The sequence below is a fragment of the Dermacentor variabilis genome, chromosome 7 (assembly GCF_050947875.1).
Source record: "Dermacentor variabilis isolate Ectoservices chromosome 7, ASM5094787v1, whole genome shotgun sequence".
Taxonomy (NCBI): domain Eukaryota; kingdom Metazoa; phylum Arthropoda; class Arachnida; order Ixodida; family Ixodidae; genus Dermacentor; species Dermacentor variabilis.
This window is the reverse complement of record NC_134574.1, coordinates 77582598-77603723: the sequence shown is the minus strand read 5'-3', so window position 1 is coordinate 77603723 and position 21126 is coordinate 77582598. Positions and strand designations below refer to the sequence as shown.

At 46.4% G+C, this 21126-nt stretch overlaps 1 protein-coding gene across 3 annotated transcripts in view; it reads left to right on the top strand.

Annotated features, from left to right (window-relative positions):
• Window positions 1–21126, top strand: part of LOC142587547 (sulfotransferase 1B1-like) — a 335465-nt gene that overhangs the window by 47159 nt on the left and 267180 nt on the right. Inside the window, exon 1 of one of the 3 annotated variants that reach the window (XM_075698629.1) lies at window positions 14492–14912. The exons of the other annotated variants lie outside the window; for them this stretch is intronic. The gene's annotated coding sequence lies outside the window, so the exon portion shown is untranslated. Of the gene's footprint in view, window positions 1–14491; window positions 14913–21126 lie in introns of those variants that run through there. 3 annotated transcript variants of the gene reach the window in all.

The window sequence follows — 21126 nt, the reverse complement described above, 5'->3', positions numbered from 1 at the left end:
TCCCAGCTGCCTTCGCCCTTTGCATAGCTCCCAAGGCTTTCCTTACTTCTTCCTGCGTTACCTGTGGGATTTCGAATTCCTCTAGACTATTCTCGCTTCCATTATCTTCACTGGTACTGTATAAATCTCTATAGAACTCAGCCACTTCAACTATCTCATCCATATTAGTAATGATATTACCGGCTTTGTCTCTTAACGCATACATCTAATTCTTGCCAATTCCTAGTTTCTTCTTCACTGCATTTAGCCTTCCTCCGTTCCTGAGAGCATGTTCAACTCTGTCCATATTATACTTCCTTATGTCAGCTGTCTTACGCTTGTTGATTAACTTCGAAAGTTGTGCCAGTTCTATTCTAGCTGTAGGGTTAGAGGCTTTCATACATTGGCGTTTCTTGATCAGATCTTTCGCCTTCTGCGATAGCTTACTGGTATCCTGTCTAACGGAGTTACCACCGACTTCTATTGCACACTCCTTAATGATGCCCACAAGATTGTCGTTCATTGTAAGGTCCTCTTCCTGAGTTAAAGCCGAATACCTGTTCTGTAGCTTGATCTGGAATTCCACTATTTTCCCTCTTACCGCTAACTCATTGATCGGCTTCTTATGTACCAGTTTCTTCCGTTCCTTCCTCAGGTCTAGGCTAGTTCGAGTTCTTACCATCCTATGGTCACTGCAGCGCACCTTGCTGAGCACGTCGACATCTTGTATGATGCCAGGGTTAGCGCAGAGTAAGAAGTCTATTTCATTTCTAGTCTCACCGTTCGGGCTCCTCCACCTCCACTTTCGGCTATCCCACTTGCGGAAGAAGGTATTCATTATCCGCATATTATTCTGTTCCGCAAACTCTACTAATAACTACCCCCGGCTATTCCTAGTGCCTATGCCATATTCCTCCACTGCCTTGTCTCCAGCCTGCTTCTTGCCTACCTTGGCATTGAAGTCGCCCATTAGTATAGTGTATTTTGTTTTCACTCTACCCATCGCCGATTCCACGTTTTCATAGAAGCTTTCGACGTCCTGGTCATCATGACTGCATGTAGAGGCATAGACGTGTACCACCTTCAATTTGTACCTCTTAATAAGTTTCACAACAAGACCTGCCACCCTCTCGTTAATGCTATAGAATTCTTGTATGTTACCAGCTATTTCCTTATTAATCAGGAATCCGACTCCTAGTTCTCGTCTCTCCGCTAAGCCCCGGTAGCATTGGACGTGCCCTTTTTTTAGCACTGTATATGCTTCCTTTAGCCTCCTAGCTTCACTGAGCCCTACTATATCCCATTTACTGCCCTCTAATTCCTCCAATAGCACTTCTAGACTCACCTCACTAGATAACGTTCTAGCGGTAAACGTTGCCAGGTGCAGATTCCCATGACGGCCTGTCCGGAGCCAGGGATTCTTAGCCCTCTCTGCTGCGTCGCAGGTCTGACCGCCGCCGTGGTCAGTTGCTTCGCACCTGCTGGGGACTTGGACTTCGCAGGGCCGGGGTTTGATTGTTGTGTTCATATAGGAGGTTGTGGCCAAGTACTGCACCAGGTGGTCAAACCTGCTCTGGTGAGGCAGGGCGTTACAGGTTCTGGTTACCGGGATCAGGCCACACTCCAGGCTTGTTTACGCAATTTTATCAACGCGCGATTTTTTTTTATCCGGTGGAAAATTGCGCGGCACCGGAATTCGAACCACGGACCTCTTGCACGCGAGGCGGGTGTTCTACCTCTACGCCACCGCTGCACCTAAACCTAGAGAGATTCAATCGTTTCGGATATTGTAAAACGTCGGATCGGCTGCGTGTCGCAATTAAAAAACAAATGATGTGGAAATGACGAATGGGGTCATCTTGTTCCACGACAATGCCCGTGCACACGTCGCTGATGTGGTTAACACAAAACTGGCAAAGTTCAAGCGGGAAACGCTGCAACATTCGCCATGCAGCCTAGACCTGTCGCCTTGTGACTTCCACATTTTAGAGCAATTGAAAAAAAAAACAGCTCGAAGGAACCACATTTGTGTCGGACGATGAGGTGAAAGGGTCAGTTACCGAATTTTCTAAGCAGATACTCAAGGAATTTTATGAGACGAGAATCACGTGACTCGTTAGTCAGTCGGTCAAACGTCTGAATGCTCATGGAGACTACTTTTAAACAAAGTACGCCGTTACTCATATATTCGCATTGGCTGACTTTCATTTAACTCGCCCTCGTATATATTGCAGAACTCTTGCTTCTTATAATTATTTTATTTATTCCATATACTGCTAGCACAGGTGCCATGCCTTAAGCAGGACTGACCATAGATGATTCTTTTTGGCAAAATAGTTGCAACATTTAACATCACAAAGGCATGGTTAAAGAAATAGAAAAATAACTGAACAAAGAAAAAAAAGGAGAAAAAAACATGGCATTATCTGCAATCATTATACAACCAACACAATAAGAAAAAAAATCAGTTTTGGTGTCTGAGCTCATTTATAAATAGTTCGACTGTTTCGCATTTTACATCAGCTGGTAGACAATTCCATTCACGGGTTGTTCTCGGAAATATGAATTTTTGAACGTATCAGTGGAATATATAAAATCTGCAACTTTCTTAGAGTGACAAAAGCGCATTGTAAATTCTGACGATGGCTTTATATACGATGCCTTATAAATTCCAATTTTGTCATGAAAAACTAAATGAAAGAATTTCAGCCTTTACGTACTTCTTCGTAGCCCTTGAAGTTCCGCTTTTTGTAAGACCTGTGCTCTCTGTTGCGACTATAATTTCGGTGAAATTACTCACAATACACGACCGATGACAGCTCCTCCTTCGCTATGCATTCTAACAAAGGAGAGTGCCATTGGGATTTTCCCCTGGTTTTTGCATATGTAAAAAATGTAAACAAAGTTCTTGTATGACAGAGATAGAGAGATGCAAATGAGAGAAAGGCAGGGAGGTTAACAAAGTTTCATTAATAATCGTCCTCAACTTGTTCATTTCATGGCCTTTACATGTTTCATATCAGCGGCATGCAGTGCTTTGTTGGTTTCGAAGCGATATAGTTCTAAAGTTCGTGTGAGATTTCGTTTACGTATTGACTAAACAGAAAACACGAAATCATTGATATCAGTTATTTCGGGAACAATTTTTGAGATATACGAGTATACTATTTTATAAAAAAAAACACATTTTACTCCTCTAGCTGGACAGTGCTTAGCGTTCAACTATTCGTTTCTCGGATCTTTGGCAATGGCAATGCAGTTATTATTAATGTATTTGATCCCTCTAGAAATTCTATGAGGAGGAGGCGGGAGCCGGACCATGAGCCCCCCCTCACCCGCCCCCCCCCCTAACGAAATTTCTGGCTACGCCACTGCCTGAACTGCATTATTCTAATAAGATTTACCTGCGAGGGAACTAGTGATAGGAACACTTTAAGACTGGTGAACTTATTGAAACTGTAAGAGAAGAACAGACGTAAATGTAGTTTGTGATAAACACAGCCGCGAATGTATTCCGAGGGAGTTAGCGCCGCACGATAATCATGGCCAAAAGCTCGGCTTCAGAAACAGGAGTAAAACCTGGAAACTCAAAAAAAGAAGTGACCAGCCATTCAAGGGGAGAAAGCACATATCACCGTCTTACACTCTCGCACTAAACCACCTGTAGCTTCGGCGTCGTTACTCTGTACAAACATGTCCAGAAAAGAAATGGTCACCTTCGTCTTTCATCGCCCCATTCTCGAGCAAGCGCTCTTTCCTGGGCGTTATTGTTGGCCTTGAATAAAGTATTTTCCTTCTCCTCTTCTCGCAGATATTCGCTTCTGCTCCTCCAACGCACTTCTCAGCTTTCAGCAAAGCAAGAGTTGACAACCCTATAGTTGGGACGTCGGCACTTAAAGATCCACTCGCGCGTTGCGGCCATGGGAATTCGCTAGGGTGGTTTCGTCTGCGGTCGTGTGTAGCGCGCATCGGGCTGATTGCAGTTTATTTTAGGCCAGCGGCGTGCGTCGGCCTTTCCAATAATTATTTTTTTTTCGGACGGTAATTGACTTTCAGACTCTCTTTCTATCGATCTCGCGCATTCACCTGGAGTTGGCTGTCAGCCTTGTCGGTTGTAGTTTCAGGCGAGCTCAGTAAGCGTGTCATGCTCTTTTTCTTTTATTTCGCTTGGGAATTGTCACGCGGAATAACGTCAGGATGAACTTAAATATCAGCATGTGGGTAATTTCGGTACGACGTTCTTCCACGTGTCATGCGCCCCGCACAAGAACACGGATGTCCTCCTGAGACACGAAAATGCCTCTGGAACACAATTACTTTTAAAATTGGTTTATTATAAAATAGTAAGTTGCACGAAAAGTAAGTGCGTAAGTTAGTAAGTAAGCACGAAAGAAAAAAAAAATTTTTTAGTCTACACGGTTACATGCTGACAGCAGTAATCTGTGTGTGCATGGAGAAAGTAACCGTCTCCTTGTGCTCGTTGTCGTAAAAAAAAGAAAGAAAGAGGAAGACGCGTCATCCCGGCTCTGCGAAAGTGGATGTCCGGTGAAGCTGGTGCAAAGCCACTGCACCTGCTTTTGGTTGTGCGCCCATAGTGTCATTACCCATACCTTTCCATAGCAGTGCTGCAACGGGAGTGGCTACGGGAGCTGCGACCGGGACGGTTCAGAGAGCATGGTAATTATGGAAAGTATGCATGGATTTGCTTAAAGTTCGTTCTTATGGCTTTAAACGGCTTCGGGACTTTGTAAACGAGTCATTTTCTACAGTGTACTGTGGAACACAGTACACTGTAACTGTTCCACAGTACACTGTACACAGTACTGTGGAACATAAACATGTTCGACGGCAGGATTCGAACACGGGACCTCTAGTACCGAGGCCCGGTATTGAAACCATTACGCCACGGACGCATGCATGGAGAAGAAGCCTTATGAGTTTCTCGCGGGCTGTTCGTCGATTATGTGGTCCAGGTGCTTGTTTTGTGCTTTTTCTTTACTGAAACGAATGCTGTTCCGTATGTCGTAGGCTTGATTCGAAAGATTGTATGCACTTTTCGCTTCGCGTTGCTGATTGCTTGAAGCCTGCTTCACCTCCGCCGCTGGTCGGCGCGGTATTACACTACCTCCGGGATCGGCCCACATTTTTGCTCACGGACAATGACACGAAAAAATGGCGACCAACGAGAGCCTAACACCTTCGCTGTAAAATCACGTTCACCCGCTCAGTGTATGTGACGTTCAGATACTGAGTTGTAAGTACGTTGCGGGTTCGAACCTGGCCTCGGCAGCCGTATTCCGATGGTGATGGAATACAAAACGCTCGTACACCATTAATTCGACGCACGCTGAAGTACCCTAGCGGTGGTAAAAATCAATCCGGAGTCGCCCACTACGGCATGCTTCATAATCGGATGGTGGTTTGGGCTCGTAAGGCCCCAGAATTTGCATCTTTTTTTTTAATCGCTAGTCCTGAACTCGGGTTGTGGGGTGGTTGATGCCATGTTGATGTGCCATCCTGACTTTTCGTGCCGACTCTTTGTACTTCAAAACGCACTTCGAACATGATATTCTTCGTGTGTGACGACAGAATGGACTTGGTGAAATTAGGACAAATCTTTATGAAAGTCGGTGGCAAGAATGGCCATTTAAGCCTCTTCCAAAGAGTTCCGCACGCGTATGAATTGATATCACATACTAATATCGTGCGTAATCACTTCTGAGTTATTTTTGAACGAGACTGAAAGCAATACTCTGGTAATGCATACATGCAAGGAGCCGAACGAGTAAGTGCATGGTCTCGGGCTCCTCTTCTGGCACGTCTTGTATATTAGGACAATATTTGTTTATTTGTCAATATCACACACTTGTGATCGTACAATGGGTCAGCAAATTGAAGAGGTTGAAGTTCAGAAAAAGAGAGAGACAGAAGGAAAGGTAGGAAAGTCGACCAAAAAAGAAATGTCTGGTTTGCTACTCGGCCTAGGAGAAAAAGGAAATGTGATTCCAAGAGATAGGAAAAGAGAACGGCAGGTACAGAAATGGGAATTGGCGCACAAAACTTAAGTGGCACACGTCACTATCGCAGTATAATCTCGCAGACCCGTAGACCACAGGGAGCGAGCTGTGGCTGCCTTTAGCGACAATGTTCGTTGTGGCCACTGTCAAAGTACTCTTTTGCACTGACAGTTACCGCTTGTACATTGTCTATGATGTTGTATTCAACACTTGCCTTTCCGTGGTATAAGGTCGGCAGATGCACAGAAAATGTGAGGTTGCTTCCTCACAACCATGAGTGTCACAACTGATGTCGTCCCATCCAAGTTTAAGTTGAATAAACTTAATTACAAGCACCTTAACGTGCATCATTCTCTCGTCAAAAATAAACAGGCCTGTTCGCAGGAGGTACAAAAATTTCGTATTTGATTGTTCCCTCTTACATTTTTTTTTCTTGTGAAAGCACCAATTGTTAATTGGCTGCCCGAGGAAGAAGTTTACGCGTTTCATGTGAATTTCGAAATCGCGAGAACTTAAGGCTGCTTCTTAAACAAAATTCAAATCTCCCACTCGCGAACTGATTTCCAGCGCTTCCGTCCTACTATATAACCTCTGGATGAGTTCATATGGCGTCACTAACTTCCTATGAAAATCTATCGCCGCCAATCACACAAACACAATACTGTAAGTCATTCGGCTTTGTGCAAGATCTTTGTGTGACGTATACATGTGCATGCCTGTGAAGTTAATAACCTCTAATCGTCGTACCGTGTCTGCGTGCCATTGTTATCGGTGCTTCGTCATCCTTGCCTTTCATGTGTTCCACATTTTCCCCACATACTTTATATGCCCTATCTTATCTCTTCTTTTGTTACGCGTTGCCTCCTCGCTCCTCGATTAGCTTGTTTGCTATTGTGTATCTAATGCTATAAATAAAGCGAAATGTCACCCAACTGTTTTGTACATGCCACACTCGGCGCGATTCGCGTTCTCTTCGTGCAGGGAGAGAGAGAGAGAGAGAGAGAGAGAGAGAGAGAGAGAGAGAGAGAGAGAGAGAGAGAGAGGGCGAAGAAGCAAAGACAGGGAGGTCAACCAGACTGAGTCCAGTTTGCTACCCTACACGTTGGGAGGGGAATGGGGAGTGAGAGAGAAAAAAGAGGGAAATAGCGTAATAATGAGGCGGTAACGCGGTAACGCACGCAATCAATTTTATCGGTTGGCGCATGTATCTATTCCAGGGGCTGATGAGTGATATCTAGTTATACAGAGCATATTTACACTGTACACTAAATGTTGCACACTCACCGCGGTGACTAAGTGATCCTGGCGTTCTGCTGCTGAACGCTAACTCATTCGACATTCATGTTATATCTTGTTTATTTCTTTGCAGTAAATACACATCCGGGAGGTCGAAACACTAGAAAAATGTTGGCAGGCCTCGGAGGCCTAAACTAATTTATTTTAATAGCTTCTCTACAGCCAGTTTTGTTTCTCGGAAGGTATATGTGTCGCAAATTCCGGACGCACGAGGTGGTCACGTGGCAGAAGGACATGACGACGTATGGGCACTTGCTCCGGCTACTGCATCGCTGGCCCGTCATCAAATAGCAGCATAGGAGGCGACCGAGCGAGCGAGAGCGAGTGTCGAAACGTCGCCACGCCTTGCCCCCCCCCCCCCCCCCCCCACGGGACCATGCACCCCTTCTGCGTCGGAACGTCGCGATACAAATACTCTGTGGGAAACCAAACTGGCTGTCGAGAAGCTATTATAATGAATCGGTTAAGACCACTGAGGCTTCCCAGCCTTTTAATGCGTAGCATTACAGGTGGAGCAGGTTCGAAAGATTTATCCCTCCGTCCGTCCGTCCGTGGCCAAAAATGCGGGCCGATCTCGCAGATAGAGAAACACGGGGCCGACCATGGCCCGGTATTGAACAGTCTCCCGATATGTGGGGAGATTGCGCACTTTGAGCTCATCATGTGCGCGCTTAACAGCGGCCAGCAGGTGTGTCGCGATGACGACTCGTTGCCCGCGCAAAACTGTCTACGCGTCACTCTAACGCGCTCTATACGGACGACTACGTGCCTAACGCAGGACGAGGAAGACTCGCTGACGACGTATACGTACGTAGTAAAAACTTCGATCTGGGCGAGTTGGTTTTCTCACAGCTATTCAGAAGGCGCAGCTCGACTGGGACGGAGACAACGCAACACAAGACCACATAAGAAGCGCTAACAAAATAGCGTACATAGTATCCACAACGTGAATAACACTAAAATACGTGTCATACTTCAGCACCCATAGACCCGTACTCGGTATACTGCGACCAAACACGGACAAGAGGAAACAAGATGGAAAGAGAATACTGCGCGTGTACTGGAATGTGCGATACAGGACTATATATATATATATATATTGTCTTTAACTCCATGTGCGCAAACAGATATTAGGCTTCCTACAACACGTGTACAAAACAGTTGCAAGTGCAGCAGAAGCAGGCCGAAGCCGTACATGACGCTACGCATCTATGAGATAACTTCCGTTCAATGAGATTCCGCTAATTTCCTTTTTCTTGGGTTCTGGGGTACTGGGCCTGGGTTTACAGAAGCTAGTTCTTACACCGTGGTTTACAGTAAGCAGTGAAGCCGAAGGTACGGTGTAAATACGCCTTTCAATATTAGTTAGTAGCCGCAAACTACGGCGCCTCTCATATACTCCGGGTCTTGCTTTGGAAGGTTATTAAAACGTAATCAGCTAATAATTTAATTACTTGCGACAGTATGACATCTGGTTCGCGTTGGTTGACTGTCTGCCAACAAGCGTTGGCAGAAAGACGAAAGGAATAACACATGTCCAATCAGTGTAATGATCATGGTGCAAAGCTCCTGAGTGTGTTGTGTGTTTGTCTGCTGAGCTGTCGCGCTGTATTTGTCCTCACGAATGAGTGTCAAACTTCCGTCAATTGATACAATGGATCGAAAATACGATATGGCGGAAAACAGCCATGGCGGGCAAAATGAGAGCGGGATCTCGAGTGCAGTGAGAAAGGGCAGCAGAACATGATTCACTGAAAGTGGGCATTTTTGGACCGAATTGATGAATCATAGACGGAGACGAAGAGAAAATCAGCCGCAATAACACACGGCTCCTACTTTGATTAATATAAAGCCGTCACCAATGGAACTGTGGAGAAGTGGAAGGAAGAAATAGAGGCCGGAGGTATCACCGCTGCCTTTAACTGAGCATTGGCATAAGTAAGCGTATGCAAATGGGCAGGTGCTATCCTCTGTTCGTGTCAAGTGGTCTTGTGTTCGTGGTGCATGTTTACAACATGCTTGCCCTAGAGGAAGCACGGGGAAGAAAGTGGGAGCGATAAATAGAGGGGGCGAGAGAGAAAAAGAATGCGGGGACAAGTACTGTACAATTAGGCCTGTCCTTGGTAAGCGTCCACGCATGTCTACCCTCGAGGGGCAATGGCCACGCAGACCGGGCGGGCTGTCTCAATGACAGTGATTAGTACTCGAGGAAAATGAAAAACAAAGGTGACACGCAGAATTATGAGGCGTTGGAGAGGAAGAGAATGGAATGAAAAAAATCTGCAAGTCAGAGATGCGCACGTGTGCGATGTTTACTAATGTTGCGAGAAGATGACCCTTGGTGGACCATTTGCTCACGGTTAGACGCCGCGGGGTTCAGTTCCGCGTCTTTGCGTTATTCGGTGCAAGGTTCAAGTACTCGATGAGAGAGAGAGAGAAGGCAGGAAGGTTAACCATGGTCTCACCCGGTTGGCTACCCTATACGTCGGGAAGGGGGAAAGGGGAAAGAAAGACAACATGGATGGAGAGCACGTAGATCAGCAGCTGCATAGCGTTGGAATAGGCTTTATCACCGGATCGAGGCGTTCGAGTGGCGCAATTGCTGGTAGCATGCGCTTGCGACTGGGAATTCCAATGTCTACATAAATCCGACCTAACTAGCTAAGTATAAATAAATAAATAAATAAATAAATAAATAAATAAATAAATAAATAAATAAATAATATCGATGGATTCCACGCATGTTTGAATCGGTGATGAGTCAATTTTTATTTGATATTTGCTGAATTGGTCACTGCACTTATTTTTCTTCACTTCTCGGTAGCTCAGCGGTTTCCGTTCGATGCTCGTTGGTTGGTCGGTTTTCCTCTCCGAGTGGCCCATACCCACTGAGGGGGATTGCCCAAGTGGCACACTCTGGTTCCATTTTGTTCCCCTAATTTCTTTCGGCACACTCGGCTGGTTTAGGTACCGATTGCTCACTTCTCTCTAGCTGCCTTTTTCAGTTTTCCGTGGCGGGCTTCGTCCTTTTTGGCGGTCTCTTGATCGGCTTGTCCATGTTGACCCCAGGGGGGATCGACCAAGAATATTGCTATGCTCTGTGGCAAATGCCCCGATGCGCATTCCCAAAAGGACCCAAGTTGTCTATCCAGGCAGCAGCACATACGCCGTGACCCAAGTTGTTGCATACTCGCCAAGGCATACTCGGCAGCCAACAGCCAATTGGGAGGCACGCAAATTGGGAGGCACTCTTCGCGCCTCGACCAGAACACTATCCTCCGGCGCCGAGATAGAGAGAGAGCGAGAGAGAGAGAGATAGGCTTTATTAGGAGGAAGAAACTGTAGGGAGGATCGGCAGCTTGGCCGTTCTAAACAATTGTGATGTAAGAAGAAAAAAAGAAGGATAAAACAAAAAATCAGAAGAAGGAAGATAAAGGTGGTTATGAGGACGAACCCTATTGAGCATTCTTTCCTTTCGTGCCGCAGATATTTAAGACAAATACAAAAATTTTAAAGTATAATTTCGACAGCCTGGACTATCAAAATATTCACTAGTTTTTCTCTCTCTTAGAGGCAACTTGGCTGAGATTAAACCGCAGGAACGTTTTGCTCAAAATTCACAATTTTATTAGGGACACAGAAAGGTGACCTTGTTGAATTTCCAAAATTATCAATTATTTCTCACGTTTCATGTCTCGATGCTAAATTATTTTATGTAAGATTGTTTAAGCATTTACTTCTGTCCAACTTCTAAATTTATCCTTGCATAACTCATGCTGTGCTATGGAAGATGTTATTCTGGTTACAATCCTAATAAAAACGAATGTGAAGCCGCCTGCTTCTCGGCCGATCCCCCGCAGTGCGTATGTGCCAGTGTTTAAACACAAGAACAATAACGACGCACACAATGCTTCAGGATATTTGCATAACCTGTAGCCTCCACAGAGCTACACGTCCAAACATTGACGTCTGCTGTCGCGAAAGTTCCAGAGATCGTAGTGGAATTGCCGCCTCTGCGTCCTGGGCTACATTAGTGATTTGTTTGCGTCAATATGCGTTTGGCGTTTGGCAGGCATTCCCAAATCATGAACAGCAGGTTGCCATTATCCCTCAAGAGAAAAGTATATAATAGCTGTGTCTTACCAGTACTCACCTACGGGGCAGAAACCTGGAGGCTTCCGAAAAGGGTTCTACTTAAATTGAGGACGACGCAGCGAGCTATGGAAAGAAGAATGATGCGTGTAACGTTAAGGGATAAGAAAAGAGCAGATTGGGTGAGGGAACAAACGCGAGTTAATGACATCTTAGTTGAAATCAAGAAAAAGAAATGGGCATGGGCAGGACATGTAATGAGGAGGGAAGATAACCGATGGTCATTAAAGGTTACGGACTGGATCCCAAGGGAAGGGAAGCGTAGCAGGGGCCGGCAGAAAGTTAGGTGGGCGGATGAGATTAAGAAGTTTGCAGGCATGGCATGGCCACAATTAGTACCTGACCGGGGTTGTTGGAGAAGTATGGGAGAGGCCTTTGCCCTGCAGTGGGCGTAACCAGGCTGATGATGATGATGATGATGATAATGATGATGATGATGATGATGATGATGATGATGATGAATATGCGTCAACATTGTTTGCGTAAATGTCAGGCGGCATTTGTGCCTGATATTTCTGCGTGCCAGGTTAGCGGGATGATGAGGCCGCGCTTGCTACCGTGGAGGCGCTACCGCTAGTGCCACGTGACGCCCGACTATGAACGCTCTTTTGCCAAACGCGGCCGCAGAGTAGGCAAGAAACTAAAAGCAAAAAGAATGTCCACGTTAGGAAGTTTGTTTTTCGCGCTTTTTTAGTCACGGAATACCTTCTATCAAGAGTACACCGGAGAACTAAGCAAAAACAAAATAAACGGCACATTTTTGACTGCGGGAACTACGGAGTGGCTGGAAAACCGAAAATCGAATTGGCGGAAGCACGAAACCTGACCGCCCGACGCTGTTTTCACGCCATTCGACGTCACTCTCGTTTTGGACGCGTTCGGAGCTGGTTGCGTGCATCTTTTCTTCATCCTGCGGCTTTGTTGCAATGAGCGCGGGGCTTGGTGGCTTGACCAGAAGATGCCCGTAACGAAGTCGCCGACCCGGAGAGGCTTCGGAAAGCGTAAACGCACCACATTAGTGGGAGGCCTGAAGTGGGCGACCGCCTGCAAGTGAGGAGCGTTTTGCCTGTGCTTTCGCAAGATCCGTGCCTGCCGCCTGCGATCAAAGCGAACTCTTCGGGCTCCGCTGATGATTGGCCATCTGCGGAAACTATACTGCTTCTGCCAAAGGTGATGAGTGCCAATTGACAACATTTGAAATGAAGGTCGCGCTACTTCGCCAGGCTCATGGTTCTGACGACGAGAGCGAAGAAACGCCGGAGCTCAGCGGGTACCGTTTCGTGATAGTTACAGCAATCAAGGCGTTGGTAACATCGCTTCTGGGCGCACATTGTCCTGGAGAGTCATTAGATTTACAAGAAACCCCACGAGAGAGCCCGACCTATGCAGCAGGGCACTTTGATTAATTTTTTTCGATCGTGACAAATAATGCCATGTTCGAAATCTTTAAACAGTTGCATGGGCGTTGCACTTTGTCAGCAACATGATAAAGTAGTTTTTAAATTCCTAAATCTTTCCCGATATATAAAATTTAGCAGATATTTGATATATAATGACAGCGAAAAAGATAAACTTCGTTTTCAGAGTGATGACACTTTTGCAAAAATGACATAAAAAACGCGCAACTGACTTTATCCTGCACTATAAACCATCTAGAAGGTATCTAATCACAAACATTTTGTATATCTTGATTATTTTGTAAACGATAGTTTTCCTAAGTTCGCACACAAGATTGCTCACTTTCACAGCCATAACTATTTTCTCTTTGCGCTAGGGCTCTGGTATTTGCAATGTATTCTAATGACAAGAAGTTAAACCACCCCTCAAAATTTTATCAAAATTGGTGGAGTGGTGTAAAAGCTAACTCTTCAGCCTAGCATCCCCCCCCCCCCCCCCATTAAAGGGACTGACAACCAATTTTCATGGTGTCATTTTTTTTTTTAGTGCAATGAAGACCTTATCGGTCAGATTGTCTAATCATGAAGTGCTAACGTGAAAAACACCGTTGAACATTTTTTTTTGATCTGCGGTGAGGATGTAGTCGGTCACTGGAGGCGGTGACCGCTCCAAAACGGTGATAGGTGAGCGCGATAGCGATTACACGCCGGTATTACGGAGAGGCAGGCGACAGATGCGGCCGTAAATGTGAGAAAGTATTATTTTGTTTATCAAGTCGACGTTCCTGCGATCCATGCTTTCCAAAGTGTCAAAGTACTTCTGCGATAATAGCCACGTGTTTTCCTGTCCAACTGCTTTCGTATTTAGCTTGTCAAAACGAAACCAACAGGATCGAAAGCTAACCGATGCTCTTACACGTGTTGCCATAGCCATGTATGCACTCTTGATTTCCGAAGCATAGAATAAAGTGCGAGTGTCTAATAACATCCCAGCGGCGATATTAAGCAATAGTTATACTCTACTTAATAACAGTCTACTTACCTACAGTAAGCCCATGGAATACATCCGCAGTACCAAGATTTCACCGCCAGGCCTCGCCGCTTATGCTGTTTTTTGAGCCTTTCTTGGCCAATTTAAAATTATTATTCCTACTTAAATCGCGAACGGCGTGCTAGATTCTATCACTATAAACTATGGTCCCATTTCATTTCTCTAAAGGTCTCACAACACGTCCTGGTCAGTTGTCAGTCCGTTTAATTTCACGACAGTTCCTGTTTCATGCACATTGCGAAGGGCTGTATCTGTTTGTCGACTGGGGCATGTGACGCCCGCATGCTTTGCATATGCACCGCTCACGGGTGTCCAGAAGCTGAAAGCACCTTTATTGCGCACCGCCTACCCACTCCGGCGGTAGTTTTTAACTGGTGAATGCAATCGCCGCAACGAGTGCGGAATAATGAGAAAGATCTGGCTCGCACCGCTCCCGTTTAAGCACTGCTGTGCTGTTCTAGAACGACGAGAGCAGAGTGACAGCTGCGCGTAAAAACGAAACCGGAACCGGCCTCCCCTCCTCCTGTTCCCGCGTGATCACGGCCAGCGTCGAGTCGGCGTGGAGTACGGCGCGCAGGCCGAATGTCAGTCGGTGCATCGCGAGCCGACGAGGCCGACGACGACGAAGTGACGCTGCGCGCGCCTCTCCCATTGGCTGAGCCGGCCCACGCGAGCCAATAGGGTGCTCGGGAAGCCGAAGGCAGCCATCGGGCCAGTGCCAAATTCCCCCCCGCTCCTTTGATTGCGCGTACACGTTCGTGTATATTTTCTCTGTGCCCGCCGCCATTCCCGACTTCAACGAACGCCCCATCATCGTTCCCGCGAGTCGCCTGAAGCGGCCCGCGGACTTCGAAGAAGCGGACTTGCCCGCCATCGGATCGACCGGCGAATCGTGTGAAAGCAAAGGAGGTGCCACGACGTTCGTCATCGCCCTTGTGCCGCGTTAAGTGGAACGTGAAACGGTCTTCGTCCCATGGAGTGCTTCGTTCCATTCGGAGGCTAAGGGACGGGCCCGTCAACGTGAGTTTGGTCGCACAATAGCTTTTATTTGCTTACCGGGGTCATCGTTCCCGCCGTGTGAACGCCGCACTGCGTTGCTGCGCAGCTAGCGGGAAAGTCAACGGCGTTCCCTGTTTTTCGTTCGATTATGTTGTGGAACGTACCCGCTTTTGCTTGCAACCTCAAGAAATAACGACCTCGCGCGGTCTTCATTTGTGCAGCAAACGGTAGTAGTCGTTTCTGTACAGCGCTATAGTGTACTGCTGTCGTGACGGCACAAAGGGGCTTTGTGGAAGCCGAGAGCTGAAAAGTGTTGTGCCATCCGGCAATGATGCCTAGCGGTGCTTGGACACGCGGTGTCTGCCGTTTGCGATGCTTCCCTGCAAAGCTGCGTTTATATTCAAGCATATCTTTTTTTTCTTTGCGCGCGTGTGTGTCTGTGGCCTTAACAGTTGCTGTTGGCGCTGATGGTTCTGTTCCCCTGCATGTTTCTTTGTGTGTGTGTGTGTGTGTGTGTGTGTGCGCGCGCGCGCGCGTGTTCAACAGTAATACAGGTTGCTGTAAAGAGCGGTCCACTTGTCTGACGCAGGAATTCGTAGGGTCAGCATTGCGCACACTCGAGCCGCCCTTCAGTTGAATCGTTTTGGACTGGCCTGTTTTAAACGTGACGCCGACGTCAGTACCCGTCGGCAGTGTCAATTACACGGGCTGTCTGGGCGTAGCAGTATTTGTTTGGTTCTGCCGCAAATAGCGCGCCGGTTCGTTGCCATGCGCCTCTTAACTCCAGAGCAGGTGCGCTACGCCAGCATCATTACTTTTATTGTTTAGCTGCTTGCTTTATTTCATTTGTTTTTGTTTTCCTTCTTCGAATTGCTGTAACATACGCGATGCAGTTCACGCTTACTGGCATGATGTGCACGCCGAGATATTTGCGCCTGTGTCAGTGTATGCCGCTCGAACGGTGCTTATATTTTGGTCTTTTAATTTATTTTTAATAAATGCCCAGAACCACGTGCTGGGTTTAGTTAGTTAAATGAGGTTTAATGGCGCCAAAGCGGATAAGGCTATGCTGCGCCAAACACGAGGTGTTTTAAAATTCAGTTTATGAAGGAATAGGCTGTGTTAATAATCTATATTTTATGTAAAAGTCCACTGTCATCTAGAAATTTACGGACGTCACATAATGGGACTAGCGGATCATCACCTAAAATTAGGTGCTGGGTTTAGAAAAGCGTTCTAAATTTAAGGATCGAAAACTGCGTGGCAATGGGATTGATATAGACAGGGGGGGGGGGGTGATAGCAGGTGGCAGCACAGTATTGTCACAATCTGCTCCACCCGTCTACAATGTGTGTCTGGGGAAGGAAACGCTTCTCATCAATCGGGCAGCACGTGATGGCGGAGTGCGCCTTTGTTGTGAAGACGTATTAAATTAGTTGATCAAAAAACGAAAAAAAAAAAACCATCCCCGGAGTTGAAGCTTTTGGGAATATTTGAGGACGTGACGAGCTCCTCAGAGTTTTGCTGCCCATGAAAAGATGGCATGCGACTAGTTCACTTTATGCCGTAGTAACCGCGCGTTCAATTTGTGACTCGGGAGAGTTCCAACTACCCCCAGAGGGAGTACGTTTTCTCTCCGTCTGGTGCTCGATAAGATTCTACGTACGCTCCACCGAGGGTGTACGAAAACTCTGGCAATTGGGGTGTTAAAATACGGGGCACGATGTTGCTCCCACCAAAAGAGATTCGGGCACGACATTTACACCTAAGTACGCGCGTGCACCGCCAGGACACCTCCGTGTTCCATTTCGGCCGTTCTTTTTTTTTTTTTGCCCCGCTCTTTTTGCAGCTATGTTCGTGTAGGGTGTATTGTGGACATACTTTTGGAACGGGCGGGCTCAGGTGGGGGCCCCTCATTGTAAAGAATGTGAAGGGAAACAGGTTGGCTGGTTAGTTGAGATACTCTTCTTTTTAAAAATTTATTCATTTATAGTCTATCAAGTATCTTGTGGTCAGTCGGGCTGCTGAACGTCGAATGGGATGACAAAGCAAGAGCTCTGGTATTATGGGTGCTACGAAATGGAAATACTGCTGCATGCATGCGTACACTTTTCTTGCCTAGTGAGCCTTTTAAGCTAACCTCGTTTTATGCGTCACAATGTCGGAATACCAAGCTGGCGATAGCTGAGGAACTTAGGACGTAAGTCGTGCGGCCTAATTAATTTACCGGCGGACTCAAAGCTCGAAATAATACCACCAAAACACTGCTATAAACTTGCTTGTTTCAAGGAATGCGGTCATCGCGGGAGAGATGGTGACAAGCCGAATAGGCAAGTTCCAGAAAGCAACGCCCACCGGCCTTTGTGACGCCATGATACAATTACTCTTCGGCCATTTCCCTCTGTATTTGGGTTGAAGTCAATGGTAATTGGAAATTTCGCGTTGATTTTTTTTTCCGGCGAGATATTCCGGGAAGAATATGGATAGGGCGTTTCCGCAGCACTGCTCGTGGAATCATTTTATGCTTCTCTGCTTCTTCATGTCCAGCATCACGCCGATTTGTCACCTATAAATATAATATAAATGGATTGCTTCTTACCATAGCTGCGCGCGGCAGTAAATAATAGTGAATGGAATGTTATAAACCAAAAGCACATATCGGCACGATTAATTGAGGCAGTCTTTACAACGCGTGGATCTTCAGCGAAACTAATATATATATATATATATATATATATATATATATATATATATATAGATAAACTCGCCGCCCTGTTTGGCACTGATATTCACCGCCACGGCGCGGTCAAAATACGTAGGCGTAATACATACATAATATTCTGTGGTACCCTGACCACAAAAATCGCGGCAGTAGCAGTTAAAACATAAATCTGAAACTGGGCTTTATTAAAGCAATTATAAGGGCGTTTGTCTTATATATATATCAGGAAAACGTTATAGAAAAACCTCTGTACGCAGTCATTGACAAAAATCTTTGTGTATTCTATTCTGAGTGACTGCTGCCAACTTGATGTTAATAGTCGTTAGCTCTTAAGTTTATGATAACACTCTGATATCATGAAAACATATCAAGATGTAGTCAGAAATTTCGTTTTTGCAAGGGTGCCTTTCTACCCGTCGAGCTACTACGACCAGTATTCTTCACGTCAGTGCTGACGCAGCAAAACTTGTGACGTTGGTATATTGAACACGGATCGCCGTATTTTATTTGTGTTTAACAGGGGCCACGCGAACGTATCTGGAATTAAAACCGTCACGTGACCGACGTGTGCCCATCTGGTCACTTGCAGTCAACACTTCTCACTGTTGAAAGAGCATCCACCCGATTTATACCACGAAGGTGCAAAGGAAACCCATACGAGTTTCTCAGTAAGAAAGATCGGCATTTGAAGTATTCCGAACCAGGACGAATTTTCCTTCAATTGAGGAGCTTTGTTTCGTGAGAAACTCGTATTGGTTTCCTTTTGTATCTTCCTGGTGCAAGTCGGTAGGATGACAATTTTTCCCCTTTCATGAACTTTGCTCCACCTTGCAGGCTTCCGCAGAACTGATTTGCCATTTGCAGAGTTGTGTGCTGCTTCCCTAGTGGATGACGAAACTCGACTGAGCGGCTTCCGGTGTCTACTTGCGTGGCAATAGAGAAAGACACGGCGCGCATATGGTCGAAATGAATTCAAATGATTTTCGGTGCAATTGCAAGTTTACCTCGTTACCTTAAAAAACTATTAGAGGGGACGTGGGGGCACTGTGATCGATCAGTTGCCATGGTAGTGACGGATATAGCACATGGATTTTTCTACCATCCGGGCTTGTGGCTTGAGACGCTCTTGTGGCGTTGGTAGTTGCGCTCTTTCTCAATTCCCAAGCAATCGTAATTTTGTAAACTCGCGAAAGCAATATGTATTTGCATTCACGCGTAAACATTGGCAATTGTATTTATGAAGCAATGTTTTGTTGCACTCGATTAATTTGCAAAGTAGCAAAGTCGTTTGAGGCCAAAACGATGAGGTTCAGGCAGATGCAAGTGAGCCACCAATGCTTGCAGCTCGCATAGACACGCGCCGGAGTTCCCTCTAGTGATTTTTGTTTAAGACTGTGAAGTTGTGCACGTCGCATTCGCCTTTGATTGGATGGTTATAAAGTTCCGGCTGTCTCGTTCGTTTGGTGTAGGCGCTCACTGGCCTGATCGACGCTTATGCATACCTGCTGCGACAACTCCCAAATTTTCTTGGTGTATTTCGTATTCGGGCTCCTTTTACGACTTTGTGAATGTTGCGCCGAATTTTACTAAAACTAAATTTGTTCGCCAGAATCTCGTTGGTCTCCGAACCATTTGTTGGGAGTTTCCCGAGGATGAAATGGGGCACGAGAGGCACTTGAGTAACACGTTATATGCAGACAAGTTGCTGAAGCAGTTGAAATCAACATCGGCAAAATGGCCGAAAAAAGTTTCCGTAATATGAAAACAGTGTATCGCTTGCCAGTTCTTGCTGTTCCAAGGGCGCTGTTGCTTGCGTGCTGCGTCTCAGAGGTAAATATTCGTCAATATAGTGCGAACACATCCCACAAAAGAGGTGGGCTCAAGGCAAGCTGTGTGTCAAGACGTGTGCCAAGACACGCACGCACGCGCACACGCACGCGCGCACACACACACACACGCGCGCGAGTATTAGTTTACGAATGAAGTTCAGGAATTGGCAGGCATACGTGTGGCCTCTTTCAGTGCACCGCGAGCATCCAGTCTGTGTTTTCGGTGCGTACTTTGTGAAATATTGTCCGGGCCATGGACTCTGTTGCCCCGCCTTGACAGATTGATGGGGCTTAACATCGCAAAGCAACACCGCTGGGACTGCTACAGATGCGTCGTAGTGGAGGACTAGGGAATATTATGATCGCCTAGGGTATTAGCGGGCACCTAAAGCCTGTTGCGGGAGAGTTTTCACATTCGATCACCACCGTAATCTCTCTTCTTGCATGATGTGCCGTTGTAAACGGCAAAACCACTGTACCAGACAGCTTGTGCAGCTTAGTGACCTTAAAGCTTCAAAATTCTTTGATTGGGGAATTGGCGACTTGTGCCCTGTGGTCCGCGGAGCTTTGACGAGACTGATGAAGTGTCGGTATACCTCGGTCGGATGACAGACACGGATCGTCGGTGCGAGTGGGAGAAGGGACGCGTCTGTGCCCGTGCCCTACTCTCGTTGAACTATGTTGCAGTTTCGACTGCGCGCCTTTCTGACACTTGTTTGCAGCTGTGCGTCTGGACGCGGTGCTGGATGTTTCACATGGCGACAGGTGTGTACCGGTATCGGCAGTTTCGAGACGAACGGCTAGAGGTCTCGCCGTCTTGCACTATGGTTGATGCGGAAGTATTTGGCGAATGTTCCGGAAAACACGTTGAAAGGCGAATACGCCGAGCACTACGTTGAAATCAAGGCAGAATGATAGGATGACTTTGGTGCGCTTTCTTGTGATTGCTCGTAATTACGGAGTAATTGAATGGAGATTCACTGTACAGTTAGTCATGTCGCGCTTATTATTTTTTATACAAATATTTGAGTCATGGCTCACGCGAATCACATTCACAGGTGAATTATTAACTTCAGGCCGTTGCGATGAAGAAAATAACTATTCCAAATCACACTTGTTTATAGAACAACTTAATTAAAAAATAACTTATGGGATTTCACGTGCCATAACCACGATCTGATAAGACATGCGGTAGTGCGACATACCGGATTGATTTTGACCACCTGGTGTTGTTTAACGTGCACCTAAATCTAAGTACATGGGGTGCTTTTTGCATTTGCGGCCACCGTGGTCGGGATTTCATCCCGCGACCTCGTGCTTAGCAGCGCGACACTAAATCCACTGAGCAGCCAAGCCGGGTTTTACGGAACATAGCGCGTCGAACATCCAGTGAGACATGGTAGTGCATTTTAGTGAAGCGGCCCCGTGGGACAATGCACTGTATACTAAAGTGAGCCCTGATGGACATGTCTGCTGGCGCTATTCACTGCGAGCGAGAGAACAACTGTTTGCCTTACGACTTTGCCCACTCAGAAATTGTTAAAAGAGGCATCGCGACGCGCTGCCCAAGATCGGCGCTTCGGAGGTCGTTTGTCCACCAGCTCGAGTCTAGTTTCGAATATCAGCTCCAGCTGCTTTTTAATGCCGGAACCTAACCGGCAGAAACCTTGCTGCATAAGCTCAG